The following is a 22558-nucleotide window of genomic DNA, read 5'->3' as shown; positions in this document are numbered from 1 at the left end:
CACCTGAAGTGTCTCCTGTGCATTAATCTGTTAGACCAGCCTGGAGGTGTGTATGTCTAATATATATTGCAACTCCACCTCCTTTTACTTTGCTGCCCATGGTTTGGGGTCTGAATGTATGATAGGAAGAATAACCTGGCATGGCTGAGGTGCTCTCTGCAGCTTTGAACCAGGTTTCTGTGACACAAATGTCAGCAAATTCTCGTGTTATGAATGCTTGCAATGAGTTCATCATATTTAGGCTCCTAACGTTTAGCAGCATGACCTTTAATTTGCATTTTGATGAAATTTTCATGTTGGTAGTTTTGATCTCACGGAAATGCCTACAAAAGGCACTATGGGGGAAACAAGAGCCTTTGCCAGAAGCCTGAAGCCCAAGGGAGACAGATGCAGGCCATCTCTGGCAAAGCGTCGTGGTTTGTTGATCATGTCTTTCCAGGCTGTCAGGTACAGGATCCCCTTGGAATGACACCAGAAGCTAAGACAATTGTTAAAGTCAATAATTTTCTGTTTGTATTGAGGCATCATTCTGGGTGACGGTAAAATGCTGCTTAAGGCAAGGAACATAACTGCATGGGACACATATTCAGTGAGCTCAATCATGTCTCTCTTCATATAATCCAGGGAGGTACATCTCAAGTCATTCACACCAACATGGACTGACAGAGTCATAACAGTACCTGTTGTTGAGACACTTGAGTGCATGGGTGATATGGCGGATTCTGGCACCTAACAAACAACTAACAGTGGCTCTCTCCTTATACAGCCTGGTGAGGGGCACATCTATGTAGTCTCCTATGACTAATATGCTGCGTTTATGTTTAGGCCTTACTTGGCTGTGAGACCCAGGTGTGTGGACTATGTGTGGTGTGTGGTGTGGTGGGCAGTGAAGTTCACATGTGTTTTTGCCTCGGAGGTCCCTTGTATGGGTATGTTTTTGTTGAGGATCTCTGAATATGTATGTGTGTATGTTGTGTAGGTGTGGGTGGTGTGTTGACAACCTTCTGAGTGCCAGAAATACTGGCTTCTGAGGGAGAGAGCATAGACTCTAGGTCCTTAATGTAATTGCATTTCCCACAAATTGTGTTTGTAGGTGGTAGTAGCAGAGGGTTGTCTGTGTACATGAGGCAGTTGCTACACTCTCTCAGGATGCCCATATCAACCAGACTGGCAGAAGAAACTATAGGGAATTGTCTATTCATATTAGAATCTGAGGGAGAGAGGCCAGAGAGAGCTAAGGGGGTAAAGGGCAGAAGGTCAAGATGAGTACTACTATTTGATCACACAAGTGCTACTAAGGGAAGATTTGTAGCTGCAATATCTCGCAGTGGGTTAAAAACAGTGCAGCTGTGGTGTGTGATGTACAAACAAGCCCAAACCAGTGCAAACACGGGGTTTAAACACAACAAAAAATAGAAGATTCTAGTAACACAGAAGTCTAGCCTCTTTGCACAGAAATGTGCTAAAGATGAGGAACTACAATGTTGGGATACAGCTGTATCCATGGGAAAAATTGTCAGAATTATCTGTTTGTGGAGCACAGTTGCATGACAGTGTGGTGCTGGGTCCAGGGAAAAGGGTTTTTAAATTCTGACTCCGAGATCACACAATACCAGTTAAAGGGGCTTTTATATTCTGACTCCAAGATCTCACAGTACCATGAAAAGGGGATATTCCCAGAATCCAGTACTGTAATGGTCTTGTACAACTGTTGACCATCTGCTTTGTCAACCAAGTAAGGGATCCTATCTATTTGTATGTATATGTGTGTGTGTGTGTGTGTGTGTGTGTGTGTGTGCGTGTGTGTGTGTGTGTGTGTGTGTGTGTGCGTGTGTGTGTGTGTGTGTGTGTGTGTGTGTGTGTGTGTGTGTGTGTGTGTGTGTGTGTGTGTGTGTGTGTATATATATGTATATATATATATATATATATATATATATATATATATATATATATATATATATATATAGTGCGTGTGTCTGTGTGTGTTTCTTTGCGCTTAGTTGTGGACTCTCAGATGCTGCATGTACACTAATAAAGAAAAGACACACAAGAAGACTGATCATCCTCTTTAAGCACATTCTGCTGTCTAATGCTGTGCTCTTGTACAATTTAATTCCACAACCAAATATGTGACACTGAGCAAGTCACTTAACCAGACATTGTTTCCATATCATGCCTGAAAAGGAACTTATGCCCAGTATATCATACCTAGCATAATGGTAAGCTCACTACACAATTAGTAAAACATTTTCTATCAAGACATCACAACTGTACTTTACTGATGAAAGCAAGACACTTCTGAGTCAATCAGCTGAGTCAGATTAATGTCCATCAATGCAAACAAGCAGTGCGTACATTGTACACGTCTTCAGTATACTCCACAAAGACAGGGACTGGACACTAGGAAAGAAACAAGAATATCAGACTGTCAGGCAGGGATCTCAACCACTGAGTCACCATGCTCAGTGGTTCATAATAAAGCTAAAAACAAAACTATATTGTAATGATATTACTAAACTAAAAGTTAAATTCAAAGTGAAAAAGACAAACTTGAAGAAGTCACAGCAGCAGACTACTACTAAATGTATTACAACGCTTCACTGTGTACTGTTAGGATTAGCTCCTGCTGTTCTTTACAAGGACTTAATAGTGCTCACCTCCCAAACTGAGCAGGGCCATACGCGGTAACCCTGGTGAAAATTAGTATCTACCCATCTAGTTATCAAAACTAGCCTTAAAAGTAGTCAAAGCAGTACTGGTAAGTGGTAACTTACTCTATAGGCTGGGAATGCATTGAGTTGTACTTTGACCTCTAGGGGTAACATTCCATACGCAGGGAATGCATTGAGTTGTACTTTGACCTCTAGGGGTAACATTCCATACGCAGGGAATGCATTGAGTTGTACTTTGGCCTGTAGTGGTAAATTATTCCATAGGCAGGGAATGCATTGAGTTGTACTTTGGCCTGTAGTGGTAACTTATTCCATAGGCTGGGAATTCATTGAGTTTTACTTTGACCTGTAGTGGTAACTTATTCCATAGGCAGGGAATGCATTGAGTTGGACTTTGACCTGTAGTGGTAACTTGTTCCATAGGCTGGAAATGCATTGAGTTGTACTTTGACCAACAGTGGTAACTTATTCCATAGGCTGGGAATGCACTGAGTTGTACTTTGACCTGTAGTGGTAACTTATTACATAGGCAGGGAATGCATTGAGTTGGACATTGACCTGTACTGGTAATTTCCCCCATAAGCAGGAAATGCATTGAGTTGTACTTTGGCCTGTAGTGGTAACTTGTTCCATAGGCTGGGAATGAATTGAGTTGGACTTTGACCTGTAATGATAATTTATTCCATAGGCAGGGAATGCATTGTATTGTACTTTGACCTGTAGTGGCAATTTATTCCATAGGCAGGGAATGCACTGAGTTGTACTTTGACCTCTAAGGGTAACATTACATAGGCAGGGAATGCATTGAGTTGTATTTTGACCTGTAGTGGTAACTTATTCTATAGGCAGGGAATGCATTGAGTTGGACTTTGACCTGTAGTGGTAACTTATTCCATATGTTGGGAATGTGTTGAGTTGTACTTTTACCTGTAGTGGTAACTTATTTCTTGGCACGGAATGTATTGAGTTATACTTTGACCTGCAGTGGTAACTTATTCCATAGGCAGGGAATGTACTGAGTTGTACTTTGATATGTAGTGGTAACTTATTCCATGGGCTGGGAATGCATTGACTTGTACTTTGACCTTTAGGGGTAGCTTATTCCATAGGCAGCGAATGCACTGAGTTGTACTTTGACCTGTAGTGGTAACTTATTCCATAAGCAGGGAATGCACTGAATTGTACTTTGGCCTGTAATGGTAACTTATTCCATAAGCAGGGAGTGCATTGAGTTGTATTTGACCTGTACTGGTAACTTATTCCATAGGCTGGAAATGCATTGAGTTGTACTGTGGCCTATAGTGGTAACTTACTCCATAGGCAGGGAATGCAGTGAGTTGTACTTTGACCTGTAGTGGTAACTTATTCCATAGACAGGGAATGCATTGAGTTGTACTTTGACCTGTAGCGGTAACTTATTCCATAGGCAGGGAATGCATTGAGTTGTACTTTGACCTGTAGTGGTAACTTATTGCATAGGCAGGGAATGCAGTGAGTTGTACTTTGACCTGCAGAGGTAAATTATTCCAGAGGCAGGGAATGCATTGAGGTGAACTTTGACCTGTAGTGGTAACTTATTCCATAAGCAGAGAATGCACTGAGTTGTACTTTGACCAGTAGGGGTAACATTCAATAGGCTGTGAATGCATTGAGTTGTACTTTGACCTGTAGTGGTAACTTATTCCATAGGCAGGGAATGCACTGAGTTGTACTTTGACCAGTAGGGGTAACTTATTCCATAGGCTGGGAATGCATTAAATTGTACATTGAACTGCAGTGGTAACGTATTCCATAACAAGGGAATTTGTTGAGTTGAACTTTGACCTGTAGTGGTGACTTATTCCATAAACAGTGAATGCATTGAGTTGTACTTTGGCCTGTTGTGGTAACTTATTCCATAGGCAAGGAATGCACTTTGTTGTACTTTGACCTGTAGTGGTAACTTATTCCATAGGCAGAGAATGCATTGAGTTGTACTTTGACCTGTAGTGGTAACTTATTCCATAGGCAGGGAATGCATTGAGTTGTACTTTGACCTGTAGTGGTAAATTATTCCATAGGCAGGGAATGCATTGAGTTGTACTTTGACCTGTAGTGGTAACTTATTCCATAAGCAGGGAATGCATTGAGTTGTACTTTGACCTGTAGGGGTAACTTATTCCATAGGCTGGGAATGCATTGAGTTGTACTTTGACCTGTAGTGGTAACTTATTCCATAAGCAGGGAATTTGTTGAGTTGAACTTTGACCTGTAATGGTAACTTATTCCATAGGCAGGGAATGCATTGAGTTGTACTTTGGCCTGTAGGGGTAACTTATTCCATAGGCAAGGAATGCACTTTGTTATACTTTGACCTGTACTGGTAACTTATTCCATAGGCAGGGAATGCATTGAGTTGTACTTTGACCTGTACTGGTAACTTATTCCATAGGCAGGGAATGCATTGAGTTGTACTTTGACCTGTAGTGGTAACTGATTCCATAGGCAGGGAATGAACTGAGTTGTACTTTGGCCTGTAGTGGTAAGTTATACCATAGGCAGGGAATGCAATGAGTTGTACTTTGACCTGCAGTGGTAACTTATTCCATAGGCAGGGAATGCATTGAGTTGTACTTTGACCTGTAGTGGTAACTTATTCCATAGGCAGGGAATGCACTGAGTTGTACTTTGACCTGTAGGGGTAACTTATTCCATAGGCAGGGAATGCATTGAGCTGTACTTTGACCTGTAGTGGTAACTTATTCCATAGGCAGGGAATGCATTGAGTTGTACTTTGACCTGTAGGGGTAACTTATTCCATAGGCTGGGAATGCATTGAGTTGTACTTTGACCTGTAGTGGTAACTTATTCCATAAGCAGGGAATTCGTTGAGTTGAACTTTGACCTGTAGTGGTAACTTATTCCATAAACAGGGAATGCATTGAGTTGTACTTTGGCCTGTTGTGGTAACTTATTCCATAGGCAAGGAATGCACTTTGTTATACTTTGACCTGTACTGGTAACTTATTCCATAGGCAGGGAATGCATTGAGTTGTACTTTGACCTGTACAGTAACTTATTCCATAGGCAGGGAATGCATTGAGTTGTGCTTTGACCTGTGGTGGTAACTTATTCCATAGGCAGGGAATGCAGTGAGTTGTACTTTGACCTGTAGTGGTAACTTATTCCATAGGCAGGGAATGCATTGAGTTGTACTTTGACCTGTAGTGGTAACTTATTCCATAGGCAGGGAATGCACTGAGTTGTACTTTGACCTGTAGGGGTAACTTATTCCATAGACAGGGAATGCATTGAGTTGTACTTTGACCTGTAGTGGTAACTTATTCCATAGGCAGGGAATGCATTGAGTTGTACTTTGACCTGTAGTGGTAACTTATTCCATAGGCAGGGGAATGCACTGATTTGTACTTTGGCAAGTACTGGTAACTTATTCCATGGGCAGGGAATGCATTGAGTGTTACTTTGGCCTGTACTGGTAACTTATTCCATAGGCTGGGAATGCATTGAGTTGTACTTTGACCTCTAGGTGGTAACATTCCATAGGCAGGGAATGCATTGAGTTGAACTTTGACCTGTACTGATAACTTATTCCATAGGCTGGGAATGCATTGAATTGTACTTTGGCCTGTAGTGGTAACTTATTCCATAGGCAGGGAATGCACTTTGTTGTACTTTGACCTGTAGTGGTAACTTATTCCATAGGCAGGGAATGCATTGAGTTGTACTTTGACCTGTAGTGGTAACTTATTCCATAGGCTGGGAATGCATTGAGTTGTACTTTGACCTGTAGTGGTAACTTATTCCATAAGCAGGGAATTCGTTGAATTGAACTTTGACCTGTAGTGGTAACTTATTCCATAAACAGGGAATGCACTGAGTTGTACTTTGACCTGTAGTGGTAACTTATTCCATAGGCAGGGGAATGCACTTAGTTGTACTTTGGCCTGTACTGGTAACTTATTCCATAGGCAGGGAATGCATTGAGTTGTACTTTGACCTGTAGCGGTAATGTATTCCATAGGCAGGGAATGCATTGAGGTGAACTTTGACCTGTACTGGTAACTTATTCCATAGGCAGGGAATGCATTGAGTTGTACTTTGGCCTGTACTGATAACTTATTCCATAGGCTGGGAATGCATTGAGTTGTACTTTGACCTGTAGTGGTAACTTATTCCATAAGCAGGGAATGCATTGAGTTGTACTTTGACCTGTAGTGGTAACTTATTCCATAAACAGGGAATGCATTGAGTTGTACTTTGACCTGTAGTGGTAACTTATTCCATAGGCAGGGAATGCACTTTGTTGTACTTTGACCTGTAGTGGTAACTTATTCCATAGGCAGGGAATGCATTGAGTTGTACTTTGACCTGTACTGGTAACTTATTCCATAGGCAGGGAATGCATTGAGTTGTACTTTGGCCTGTAGTGGTAACTTATTCCATAGGCAGGGAATGCATTGAGTTGTACTTTGACCTGTACTGGTAACTTATTCCATAGGCTGGGAATGCATTGAGTTGTACTTTGACCTGTAGTGGTAACTTATTCCATAGGCAGGGAATGCATTGAGTTGTACTTTGACCAGTAGGGGTTACTTATTCCATAGGATGAGAATGCATTGAGCTGTACGTTGACCTGTCGTGGTAACTTATTCCATAGGCAGTAAATGCATTGAGTTGTACTTTGACCTGTAGTGGTAACTTATTCCATAGGCAGGGAATGCATTGAGTTGTACTTTGACCTGTAGTGGTAACTTATTCCATAGGCAGGGAATGCATTGAGTTGTACTTTGACCTGTAGTGGTAACTTATTCCATAGGCAGGGAATGCATTGAGTTGTACTTTGACCTGTAGTGGTAACTTATTCCATAGGCAGGGAATGCACTGAGTTGTACTTTGACCTGTAGTGGTAACTTATTCCATAGGCTGGGAATGCATTGAGTTGTACTTTGACCTGTAGTGGTAACTTATTCCATAGGCAGGGAATGCACTTAGTTGTACTTTGGCCTGTACTTGTAACTTATTCCATAGGCAGGGATCGCATTGAGTTGTACTTTGTACTGTACTGGTAAGTTATTCCATAGGCTGGGAATGCATTGAGTTGTACTTAGACCTCTAGGGGGTAACATTCCATAGACAGGGAATGCATTGAGTTGTACTTTGACCTGTAGTGGTAACTTATTCCATAAGCTAGGAATGCATTGAGTTGTACTTTGATGTGTAGTGGTAACTTATTCCATAAGCAGGGAATTCTTTGAATTGAACTTTTACCTGTAGTGCTAACTTATTCCATAAATAGGGAATGCACTGAGTTGTACTTTGACCTGTAGTGGTAACTTATTCCATAGGCAGGGAATGCATTGAGTTGTACTTTGATGTGTAGTGGTAACTTATTCCATAAGCAGGGAATTCTTTGAATTGAACTTTGACCTGTAGTGCTAACTTATTCCATAAATAGGGAATGCGCTGAGTTGTACTTTGACCTGTAGTGGTAACTTATTCCATAGACAGGGAATGCATTGAGTTGTACTTTGACCTGTAGTGGTAACTTATTCCATAAGCTGGGAATGCATTGAGTTGTACTTTGACCTGTAGTGGTAACTTATTCCATAAGCAGGGAATGCATTGAGTTGTACTTTGACCTGTACTGGTAACTTATTCCATAGGCAGGGAATGCACTGAGTTGTACTTTGACCTGTACTGGTAACTTATTCCATAGGCAGGGAATGCATTGAGTTGTACTTTGACCTGTACTGGTAACTTATTCCATAGGCAGGAAATGCATTGAGTTGTACTTTGACCTGTAGTGGTAACTTATTCCATAGGCAGGGAATGCATTTTGTTGTACTTTGACCTGTACGGGTAACTTATTCCATAGGTAGGAAATGCATTGAGTTGTATTTTGACCTGTAGGGTAACTTATTCCATAGGCAGGGAATGCATTGAGTTGTACTTTGACCTGTGGGGGTAACTTATTCCATAGGCAGGGAACACACTGAGTTGTACTTTGACCTGTAGGGGTAACACATTCCATAGGCAGGGAATGCATTGAGTTGTACTTTGACCTGTAGTGGTAACTTATTCCATAGGCAGGGAATGCATTGAGTTGTACTTTGACCTCTAGGAGTAACATTCCACAGGCAAGGAATGCATTGAGCTGTGCTTTGACCTATAGTGGTAACTTATTCCATAAGGAAGAATTTGTTAAGTGTACTTGACCTCTAGGGGTAACATTCCATAGGCTGGGAATGCATTGAGTTGTACTTTGACATGTAGTGGTAACTTATTCCATAGGCAGGGAATGTATTGAGTTGTACTTTGACCTCTAGGGTAACATTCCATAGGCAGGGAATGTGTTCAGTTGTACTTTGACCTGAAGTGGTAACTTATTCCATAGGCAAGGTATGCATTGAATTTGGAGAATGTCTCTCCTGTGAATCTTGTTTGTTTACTAATGTAAATTTAGGTCCCCAGTGCAAGTGTTTGTGGAGCCACTGATTTTGCAAAGAAATAGAAGGTAAAATAGTCATGGTTCAAAAAGTGAGACCCGTGTAATTTCAGAGCATTCGGTAGGTTAATGACTATGAGGAAAGTTGTGGTAATTCATTGGGATAACTGACTGTTTTATTTGATTTTCTTGGTTAAGAATCATTAGGTTCTTCCCAGATGAGTGATATGCTTGGATTTGCACATAACAAAGGAAGCATAATTTATAACAAGAGCAGCATAATTCTAGCAAGATCAAATTTAATTATGTCTGCCAATAATGTTATTATTCAATTGACCACAGTGCATAAGAAAATATAAAAAATAACCAACTGCCCATGATATAATAAAAATAACAGAGAAGCAGAAAGCATAGGGATTGGACAACTTTTCAATGAGCCAACAGCACATTTGAGCTGGATTTTATTTGACCTTCTCATTGATACTGAAAACTACTGCTTTAATTAAGGTAATGGTGATTTCCAGCTGCATATCTGCAAAGCCGTTGACAGCCTTCAGATGTATGTTGTCTATGTATAGCTATAAGTTATCTATAAGTTATCAGTTATATGAACATGACAGCTATCAGAATTCAAAAGGGCTAGATTGTCTCCATACACTATGCCCTCCAACCAGATTTTGACCCTGCAGGTATATAGCCTGCAGGTATATTGTCAAAGCAGATAATTCTTCCAGGAGACGTGACAAAGAAAAATACATCCCCTTTCACTTATTATGTCTTTGAGGTATATTTGACTTTTTTTTTATCTTGCATATTTGTAGATCTCTTTTTTGTGTGTTTTCTTAATTCTTCCTCTTGGTTCCACCATTCTGACTTTCATTAAAGGCATGTAGCACTGATGTTGCTAATGACATGTTCTTCCTTTCAGATGCTGTGTAAAGTCATTGCAGGGTTTCTGCATTACGTCTTCTTGGCCTGCTTTGCCTGGATGTGTCTCGGTGCACTGCAGCTACATCTTATGGTACAAAATATGAAGATGGTCAAAGCTTTCCGAACACACGTCATCCGAAGACGATACATGTATCCTGTGGGCTATGGAGCACCTGCTGTAATAGTGGCAATTTCTGCATCTGTCTTCCCAGGTGGATATGAAACAGACAAAGTGTAAGCTGACCTGGCATTCAGTATTATTTATGGGTTGGCATAGGAGCATTTTGAGTAGCTTGCTAGCTGGGAAACAAATACACCATTAATAAATATTGATATGGTCTTATTAATCTAAATGTTTAAATGAAATACGGCTTTAATTATCCAAACCAGAATAATGCAGAATTATGTAAAAATCTTAACTGTTTATCTTATTTAGTAAGAAAGAAAACTAGCATGATCCATTCCTACTTCTGGTGATAAAGTGTTATATATGAATATATATATATATATATATATATATATATATATATATATATATAACAATATGAAGTAGCAACATGTTACTTGTGTATTTCCCACATATATACTTCCTTCATTTCTCTGTCAAGGTCTTATTATGTGCAGCCCACAATGTCATATGTAAAATTCGGCTTGCATTGCCAATAGTGTCTATTTGGTCAACAAGAGAAAAATATACGAGTAAAAATGTTGGACTTCCTACTAAAAAAAAATACAGCATTTTCAAATAAGTAGTTGTATTGCATGTGTGCAGTACAGAATATATATGGGATCATAAGATGGCGTAAGAGAAGTGGCAGTGCTTGGCTACATGAAGAAGTACAAAGTCACATTCCCAAAACAATGATGTGCTTTATGGCAAACATTATCCCATGCATCTCTGAAAGTCAGACCCCTAAAAAGATAGTAAATACATTTCTCAAAATCCTTAGCAGGTTGAATGTATTGATATAAGCAACTTCATGGTAGTTTTTCTCTTAAGTTCTACTCGAAGTGTAAGCTTGACAATTGTCTTACTGGGTTTGACTTCTCTTTTTGTTCGTCAGCCCTTTTCTGTAATCTCTCCAAACATGTGTAGTGTTGGATCAGAGTGAAAGACTAAACCTATGTTTACTCACTTTTAGGGCATTAAGTAAGGGCAGCACTCCTTAGGTTCGGCGAGTCAGTATTCTTAGCACTCAGAATCCTGGATTCAAATTGCTATTCAGAACGCAAGGTTTCTGTGCGTCCAGCCTAACATTTCTGTACCCGTGAGCCATTCCATAATCTACAGTGACTGCATAACAAACTATAAGTGTCAAAACTCATACTTGAAGTTGATTAGCTGTTATGAAAGTATGAAAAAACATACCTTGCTCAGTTACAGCAAAGCAGTATCCCTAAAATCAGGAATACCTCCAGGTAGTAGAGCGGGTGAGTGAGTGAGTGAGTGAGTGAGTGAGTGAGTGAGTGAGTGAGTGAGTGAGTGAGTGTGTCCATTTAAATCCAAGGCAGCTATGAAGGCACTATTGTCCTGAAAAGTATGGTCCTAAATCTCAGTATCAGACTTCTTGAAGACCACTTAATTGAAACTAACACATCAGCTAAGCAAGGTCCTCACATTCTTAAAATGTTGACATTCCTGGCTTTCATATTCAGATGAATGTGCTCTCACATATAGACACACACAAGCTCGTACACACCACACACACACACACACACACACACACACACACACACACACACACACACACACACACACACACACACACATTTACTCACCATTCAGCATACACAAAAACATACTCCTTTTGCAGGGGTAAGCCCCCACACTCCTCATCCTGCAAAACATGTAGAACAACTATATAGAAAATATATTATAGGGATAACCTGGGATGGAAGCACTCAAACATCTATGTTTCTAAACAGCCTCAGTCGTCTTCTACTTTTCACACAAACCCCAACAAACACAACTGAAATGCATTGTAACAAACATCTTCAAACACACACATGCATCCACAAATACACACACGCACAGACACACACAGACACACACAGACACACACACAGACACAGACACACACAGACACACACACAGACACACACAGACACAGACACACACAGACACACACACACACAGACACACACACACACACACACACAGACACACACACACACAGACACACAGACACACAGACACACACACACACACACACACACACACACACACACACACACAGACACACACACACACACACACACACACACACACACACACACACACACACACACACACACACACACACACACACACACACACACAAAAGAAAAGTGATCTAACACTTAGTCCTATGTATGCTGCATGTTTCTGAACATAAATACATCTGCATCTACTAGCATACACACACTGCAAAATAATGTTCACTCAGCTCACACAAGCATCTGACTAAATGACAGTCATTGTACACACACACATACAAACACACAGACAAACACGCATGTTCTGCATGCTTTCAGTTACCCACAGCAACTAGCAAAAAACCCATGCATAAATACAGTCTTGACTACTGACAGCAAGCCTTACCTGCCCAGTATATTCCAAACATACTTACTTGCACCTGGTCCAAGAAAACATATCAACACCCTCTTGTACATATTGCTATAGGAGACTGAGCACTTCTGTTATATTGTAACAAAAATATACAGATAGGTAGACCCAGCACATACATTTTATAGCAAAAAATATATAGATATACAAAGACATAGACTGAGCACTTCTGTTATATAGTAACAAAAATATACAGATAGGTAGACCCAACAACTACATTCTATAGAAAAAAGCATATAGATATACAAATACATAGACTGAGTACTTCTGTTATATAGAAACAAACATATACAAATAGGTAGACACAACAGCTACATTTTATAGCAAAAAACATATAGATATACAAAGACATAGACTGAGCACTTCTGTTATATAGTAGCAAACATATACAGATAGGTAGACCCAGCACCTACATTTTATAGCAAAAAACATATACATATACGAAGACATAGACTAAGCACTTCTGTTATATAGTAAACATAAACAGATAGGTAGACCCGACACCTACATTTTATAGCAAAAACATATAGATATGCAAAGACATAAACTGAGCACTTCTGTTATATAGTAACAAACATATACAGATAGGTAGACCCAGCACCTACATTTTATAACAAAACACATATAGATATACAAAGACATAGACTGAGCACTTCTGTTATATAGTAACAAACATATACAGATAGGTAGACCAAGCACCTACATTTTATAGCAAAAAACATATAGATATTCAAAGACATAGACTGACTTCGGTTACATAGTACAAACATATACAGATAGGTAGACCCAACACCTACATTTTATAGCAAAAAACATAAAGATATACAAAGACATAGACTGAGCACTTCTGTTATATAGTACCAAACATATACAGATAAGTAGACCCAGCTCCTAAATTATATACAAAAAACATATAGATATACAAAGACATAGACTGAGCACTTCTGTTATACAGTAACAAACGTATACAGATATGTAGACCCAACACCTACATTTTATAGCAAAAAACATACAAATATACAAAAACATAGACTGAGCACTTCTGTTATATAGTAACGAACATATACAGATAAGTAGACCCACCACCTACATTTTATACAAAAAACATATAGATATACAAAGACATAGATTAAGCACTTCTGTTTTATAGCTAAAACATATACATATATGTATCTCTCATATAGTGTGTGTATGTAATACATATAGATAAACATTTTAGGAGATTGCACAACAAACCCCAATAATGCGCCTCTCTTGTGCATACACTGCACTTGCTATCCAAGCGATATCAAGACATACCACAATAATGTCTTACATTTGTGCATACTGCACACTTTTACTGTACAAGACATAACAAAACCTACCACAATAATGCCCAGGACTTGTGCATTCTCTACACTAATGTAATAAGAAATAATCAAACCTACAATAATAAAGCCTTACATTTTTGCAGCCTCTACACTTACTATACAAGAGATAACCAGACCTACCATAATAGTGCATACAATACACTTACTATGTAATGGATATTTACACCTAACACAATAATGTCCCCTACTTGTGCATACGTTCCAGTTACTATATAAGCTATAACCAAAGCTAACAAAATAATGCCCACACTTGCGCATACTCTGCACTTATTATATAAGAGATAACCTGACCTTCAATAATAATGCCTTACATTTGCACATCCTGCACACGTAATATGTAAGAGATTTTTAGCCCAACACCAATAATGCCCCATACTTGTGTATACTCCACAGTTATTGTATAAGATAAGACCAAACCTACTCCAACAATGCCCTGCACTTGTGCATACACTATGCTTACTATAAGAGAGTTAACCAGGCCTACCAGAACAATGCTTCTCATTTGTACATACTGCACACTGAATATACAAGACATAACCAGACCTAACATAATAATGTTCCACACTTGTGCAAACTCTTCCATTACCATATACCAGAACTACCACAATATCCCACACTTTTGTATACCCTGCATTTATTATACAAGAGATAACCCGACCTGCAATAATAATGCCTTACATTTGTACAGACTGCACACTTACTATGTCAGAGATATCTAGACCTATCACAATAATGCCCCGGACTTGTGCATTTACTGCACTTACTATATAAGATATAACCATACAATACACTTACTCTGTAAGAGATATCTAGACTTACCACAATAATGCTCCGTACTTTTCCATACTCCAGAGTTACTAAATAAGATGAAACCAAACTAACCACAATGATACCCTGCATGTGTGTATACATTACACTTACAATATGAGAAGTAACCAGACCTACACAACAATGCCTGTTATTTGTGCATACTTTACACTTACTATATGAGATAAACCAACCTACCACAATAATGCCCTACACTTGTGCATACGCTGCTCTTATTATATAAGAGATAACCCAACCTACCACAATAATACCCTACACTTGTGCATACACTGGTCATTATATAAGGGATATCAAGACATACCACAATAATACCCTACAGTTGTGCATACTCTGCTTTTATTATATAACATATTAGCCAACCTACCATGATAATGCCCTACACTTGTTAATACAATGCTCTTATTATATAAGAGATGAAAAGACCCAACACAGTAATATCTTACACTTGTGCATACACTGCTCTTATTACATAAGGGATATCTAGATACCACAATAATGCCTTACACTTGTGCATACTCTGTACTTATTGTATAAGAGAAAACCAGACCTATGATAATAATGCCTTACATTTGTACAGACTGTAAATTTACTATATAAGAGATGTCTAGACCTACCTCAATAATGTCCCACACATTTGCATACACTGCACTTACTATATAAGAGATATCAGCCCTACAACAATAATGCCTTATATGTGTGTATACTCCACAGTTACTCTATAACAGAGAAGAACATAACTAGCATAATAATGCCCTCACTTGTGCATGCACTACACTTGCTATAGAAGAGATAAATCAGATCTACCACAATAATGGTCTATACTTGTGCAAACTCCATATTTACTATATACAAGATAATCAGACCTGCCAAAATAATTCCTCTAATTTGTGTATACTCTGCACTTATTATCTAAGGGATTACCTGCTCTTCCACAATAATTCCCCACACTTGTGGAGACATCACACTTACAATATATATAAGGAAATCAGATCTTCCACAAAATGCCTCTCATTTGTACAACCTCTACACTTAACTATATAAGAGATAACTAAAGATGCAACAATAATGCTTACAATACACTTACTATGTAAGAGATATCAAGACCTACCACAATAATGCTCAGTACTTGTGCATACTCCAGAGATACTAAATAAGATATAACCAAACCTACCACAAAGATGATCTGCATGTATGCATACACTACACCTACTATTCAAGAATTAAACAGACCTACCACAATAATGCCACTCATTTGTGCATACTGTACACTTAACATATAAGAGAAAACCAGACCTACCACTTACTATGTAAGAGTGTAAAACACACCTTCTAGAATAATGTCCTACACTTCTGCATATTCTGCATTTGCTATATAATATACAACCAAACCTACCATAATATTTTTCTACATTTGTGCATATTCTGAACTAATTATATAAAAAGTAACCAAAACTAACAGAATAATGCCTCATACTTATGCACACTCTGCACTTACCACTTGACATATAACCAAACCTACCACAATAATGTCCACACTTGTGCAAACTCTGCACTTACTATACGACATATAACCAAACCTACCACAATAATGCCCATACTTGTACATACTCTGCACTTACTATATAAGACATAACCTGACCTACCACTACAATGTCCACACTTAAACATACTCTGCACTTATTAAGACATAACCAGACCTACTACTCTAATGTCCACACTTGTACATACTCTGCACTTACTAGATAATAAATAACCAGAACTACCACTATAATGTCTACATTTGTACATACTCTGCACTTACTATACAACACATAACCAGACCTACCACTATAATGTCCACACTTGAGCATACCCTGTACTTCCCATATAACGGATACCCAGATATGCCACAATAATTCCCCACACTTTTGCATACAGTGCATTTCCTGTATAACAGATACCCAGACCTACCACAATAATGCCCACAGTTGTGCATTCTGTCACTTACTGAATAAACGAAAGTCAAACCTGCCACAATAATGTCCTACCCATTGACCCAAAGAGTGTGACATGGGACACCTCCAGACAAAAAGGAAAGGATAAATAGAGGGGAAAAAGGCAGCAAGGAACAAACTAAGACTATGTAGAAAAAGGGGAGTATGGCAGACCACTGTTATTGGTTATTTGGTTGTCAGCCGACCATTCTTGAACTTGGCTCATCCTCGTCATTTGAACAGCTCACATGCAGAACTTCTGCAGGACTATCAGAGTGGAAGAATGTTGTTGAGAATGTCTCAGGCCTTGGGCAGAATAGTTTTGGCAGGGCGTGAAATGACCCGATTGGCTAGGTTCACAGCTCAAATTACAGAGCTTATGCAACTAATAAAAGAATTGAATAAAGGCAAATATGAGAGAATTATGGTTTCTCAACAAGAGAAAGGTACAGGAGGAAATCCTGTCATTCCACCGATACGTGGTAGTGGAGAAGTCATTATAGCAGACAATATTATTCAATTTGAACATGTGCCTTTAGCAACACCAAACAGAGCTGTATTGGTTCAAGACCTTTCATTTGAGGTAAGATCTGGCATTAATGTTTTGGTGTGCGGTCCTAATGAGTGTAGAGAAAGCTTTCTGTTCTGTGTACTTGGTGAGTTGAGGCCTTTCTTTGCTGGGAAGCTGTCAAAGGAAAAAACAACTTCAAAAAGATCAATACACGGCAAGTTCAGGTTAAGGCACTTTAATCTTGCAGCAAGGAGACAAAAATGTGCTAATACAGAGTTTGTCTAACTAAAATCAGGAAGTGAAACCATTTTTATACATTTCTTACAAGACATTGCCTACTAAGCTGACGTAACAAATCACAAGTTCTAACATCATTACTTCACAGCAGCTGTTTGTCCATGATTTTCTGCTTGCACTATCAATTTTATAAAAAACTTCCTAAGAAAAACAACGTGGCCTTGATGACCACCGGTTAGATACAACTTCTCACTATGCAATGTTACCATTCAAGGTACTATGGCTAATTTGAGCACAAAGCAAGTGCAGATTATAGTCCATTTCTTTAAGCAGTCTTTTGTCTAACTGTATCTTTTCCCTCTGCAGCTGTGCATGTTCTCATAACACGAACAGAGCTGATTGTTCAGGTTTAACAACATTATAGAAAACAGTATTGTTCTAGTCATCAATTTCCTGACCTAGCAGATAATCACTTGCTTCTCAGTACATTTCCAAAAGGCATAAACATGAATTTTGCTGTGCTAGCAAATACTAGGTCAGAGAGCATCTTGCAAGTTTCAGAAAGCATACTGCAGTTTCAAAAACATCTTTCAGTCTCATATAAAACTAAGCTGTACATAAAATAGAATGAAAATGTGTTAACTCTTTTAGCTTCTAATTAGCACTTGAACACATGCATTAATACATATTTTTCTGACAGAAGCTGACAAACCTAATCATGGAAAGCTAACTATATATGACTCTAGGAACACATTGTGACCAAGTTATACATCCAAATACAGCTGAGGATCAGAAAAAGAAAGGAATATCAGAACAAATGCTGAAAAAGCATTTGGACAATGTTCAGCTGCATCCTATTCTGGATTGTGAAGGAAGTTGGGATGCTGTTTAACAGTGGATGGACGCGCTCAGCAGATGTGAACAAAGAATAGTGATGACTCAATATTTTACATCTTAGATGAATGCACAAGTGCATTCAGTGTTGATCTTGAATATATCTACAGTCACTGCAGAAAGGTTGGGATCACTTTATTTATTGTGTCTCACATGAATTCTCTTTGGAAACATCATGAGTCTAACCTGCACATAGAAGAGGAAAATACAACTTCAAGGAATTCATAGAAGATATCATCAAATTTGGATTCTAAATGTACTTTTGCTCTAGCTTCGATTATTGGAAAAGACAGGTTTTGAAAGACCACCCATGTCCCTTGCTGTCTGTTAATCTGTAAACTAAAATGGTTAGATTTGTTTGTAAGTAACTTGTAATTAAGATTTGTTATGGGCATAAATGTAACAAATTGTTTCTAAATAGTGGGACACAATGTTAAAATATTACTAATGACTGTATATCTGAAGCTAAATAATTTATTGCACTAAAATAAATTAACATTGGACAATAGGATGGGTATTCAGATTTATAATCTGGTTTGAAAAAGAGCAGCATTAGTCATGTTATTTGGCTAACATATACAATACTCATCCCTGTTTGTATTTATTTTGTTTATTCTCAGAATGTATGATTCTTGAAATATTTAAAATGAATTCATTTTTAACAATGGTATCATGATTATCTAACCAAAAAACATTCCGTATGGCGTTGTATACTGGAGGCTGCTTCGTTATCTTCATCCTCACCTTTTGGGAGGGGGGTCATTTTCACAAAAAGTTAAATAAACTATAGATGTTTCAGAATAAAAAAGGGGGAGTTGGCATAATGGATTATGTCTACCTCATAGTCACAAAGTACAGGGTTTGAATCTCACCATTGGGTAGTTGGGTATGTTGAAACTCGTCCAGAGGTGCAGCTAGCCTAGTACTTATCTATGAACCTGCAGCTAAGTGAGATTATGGAATACAGTGATAGAAGAAATGGGAAAGGAAGACAGAAGGAAAGTAGGAATGGAATGAAGGATGAAAAGAAATGAGAGAAACAAGTCAAATGGAGAAGCACAATGATTTATGAGGATGTAAGGAAAAGGACTGAATGTGACACCCCGAGGGAAGCAACAAGAAGATGGGAGAACGAAGAAGGATGATATAAAGTTATTGGAAGAATATCTGAGATGCAGAAGCTGCATACAATTGGAGGTCAGATACTCAGACTTTTGCACAAAGGGTACCCTTACCCAATAAGACTAGCAAAGGAAGGAAGGAAGAAGGTGTTGCACCAGATGCTGGAGGTTTGGGGAGGAAGAGGAGGAGGCAAGAATTATCTATATGTTCTGGAGCTTCAACTGGATGGACACAAGGAGCTTGGAAAGATGCTCTGTAAGTAAGGAAGAAACTATTCCAATGAAAAGGATAAAGTCCTGGGAATTGTGTGTGTGGTGGGAAAGGGAGAGCAAAGTGATTATGACAGCAACATCCAAAATAAAGAACATAATAACCATCAACTGGAAAAAAGAAGGCAGAATGCCAGAGGGAGAAATGCACAAAATATGGACATCACCAGAAGGAGCATAAACAGATGAGAATGAATGGGAGAAAGAAAAAAAATCAAACCAGAATGGGGAGAATTGCTGAAACATTATAACATCAATGAAGAAGGAAAAACAGAAGAAGGGCAGGAAGGAATCAGTAGAAAACAGACGCAGTTAACTGCTAGTGTTAAATATAATGTACCATACATGAGGACTGCACAGCATATAAATAATTCATAAATGTTCCAATAAAATAATACAAATAAAACTAGTGGGTTCTTGGAATGTAAGTAGTAATGCAGCTAGCACATTACATCATATATCAATATGGTACATAGTTATCCAAAAACTGCAGGCTTTGATAGAACAAAAGTGCTGAATTCTGTCTGCTAGAGAAAATACCCCTCAACCAAAGGATCCAATCTAGGAGGGGCTTCAATATTGTATTAACTTGTTATAATTTGCCAGTATTCATTTACAACCAAGATTCTATCCAGAGGTGTTTGTTGTTTCCTCTGGTATGTTTTTCTTTGAAGAAACTGTATTTTCCAACCAAAGTTCACATTGAGATATGCTTGAAGGATTTGTCTGGAGTCCTATATTTAAGTTTTATTTTTTAAGCTGGGCATTTATTTTTGTTTCTGTAATAATTTTTTTTAAAAATTACAGAAAAAAAACATGTTAGCACAGAAACTTGACCGAAGGCAGCTAAATAAAACCAAAACTGTTTATTAACGTGAACATGTGTCTTAAAGAGACCCTACCATTGAATCCTGGTGATTTGGATAATTAAATTTCAGGCTGATAAATCACCAGGACTCAGTGGTAGGGTCCCTTCAAGACACATTTTGAAAGCCAGAGATTTATCCGGGTGCTTTTAATATTTTGTTGCTTAATTGTGGTGTATGGTTGATTTGAAAGTTTGTTTAGGCTGATTGCATGACTGATGATTGATTTCCTTATTTAAATGTTTTAGGGTATTTGGATTGCATGATCTGATGAAGCACGTGTAATAGTGTTAAAGTGCTTACCTGTACACGTTAATAAACAATTTTGGTTTTATTTAGCTGCCTTCGGTCATGTTTCTGCACGGACACATTTTTTCTGTAATTGTTTGGTTGATGTTTTAAGCACAGTTAATTCCACAAGGGTGATTTTTACAATTTTTTAAAAATATTTATTGAAATTTTCAAGCATGTGAAAGAAGGAAACAGGAGTAAACGTTGGAAAAGAAAGCGAGCAGGATTTACGTTAGGCTTTGAATCGCTATAGTTCATATAAAAGCAGTAAAATGACATGTTATGTATAATTCCCATATCATTGTATGATGTATAGTAAATAACAAAGCACTCTGTTGTTGTTCAAACACATAACAGTACCACTGTTGTAGTTCTCATAAATCCTAATACAACAACAGTTGGAAAACAAATCACCCCGCGTTCTTATATACACCGTAATCTTATAAAATCACTGGCTTCACTTTAACCATTGTGAAACCAGATTGTCAGCAAGCATGTTCTTTCATTTATTGAAAAAAAAGTGTCAGATCATAAATATAAAGGCTGTGTCAGTGAGTAATACTGCCTGTTATTTGCTACAGTGACTAGGATTTCAAAAGGGATATTCCCTGGCAATCTTAGATTAGAACTTTAAGCCTTGCAACTAACCGCTTTATCATATCTCATGTCTCCTTTATTTTATTAATTGTTATCTTCTTTAAGGCTGTATTATTTGTTGTGATTAAATGGAACAGTCTTGTTAAAAACTGTGGTCCAGCAGTGACTGACCAGACAACATCATCAAGTGAAAGAGGCAGCTTGTACTAATGTGTCACAAGCACACAGAGTGTACCCTCCTTCTAGTTGACTCTTACATGCTTGCTGTAAACTATACCCTACCAATAACTGACCAGGTACCAGGGTGAAGCAGAAACCATGGTTTATCCTCCTTTCTTTCAATAAAAGCACCATCTTTGTAAATGTCCTCTAGTTACTTGCTGTAAACTGTACCCCACTGACTTACTAGGTGCCAGCACCAACTGGAAGGAGCAGTTTGTACCCCTGTCATAAGTGCACAGAAAGTATTTTTTTCTATCTGGTCTCTAGTTGGTTCCTGTAAACATAAAAGTAGTACATCTACCATATTGTCAAATTAAAGGCCAAAAGTTATCTTGTTACCTTTTCAAAAGTACAAAAAATGCGCACATAAATTCTAAGCCATCTAATTAAAAATACAGTCCAACTCAACTTAGTTTTTGTCTAGGCCACAGAAAAGAAACAGCATTACTTAATGTCCTGAACACAACAAATCAGCCTAGAAATCAGAGTCAAATAGTAGCCACTCTCTTTTTACATTTGGCAGAGGCTTTTGATACAGTGTGACACAAACTACTCCTAATCAGGCCAGCCAGTCCTGACTTAAACCTAAACACAATAAAATGGCTTCAAAGGTGTATCACGGGAAAGTCACAATCAGTAAGGTGGCAAGGGAATATACTAATTTTATTAGCCACATTCATTTATTCTAGGGTCACTATTTATTAATATAATTATATGCATAAAAAT

General features: G+C 38.3%; 1 pseudogene; it reads left to right on the top strand.

The window, feature by feature from the left end:
- Window positions 1–18719, top strand: part of LOC122789796 — a 100937-nt pseudogene extending 82218 nt beyond the window's left edge.
- Window positions 18720–22558: the final 3839 nt, after the last annotated feature.

This window comes from Protopterus annectens, chromosome 15.part0 (genome assembly GCF_019279795.1).
Source record: "Protopterus annectens isolate FY-2018-M chromosome 15.part0, PAN1.0, whole genome shotgun sequence".
Taxonomy (NCBI): domain Eukaryota; kingdom Metazoa; phylum Chordata; order Ceratodontiformes; family Protopteridae; genus Protopterus; species Protopterus annectens.
This window is presented reverse-complemented; position numbering and strand designations above follow the sequence as displayed.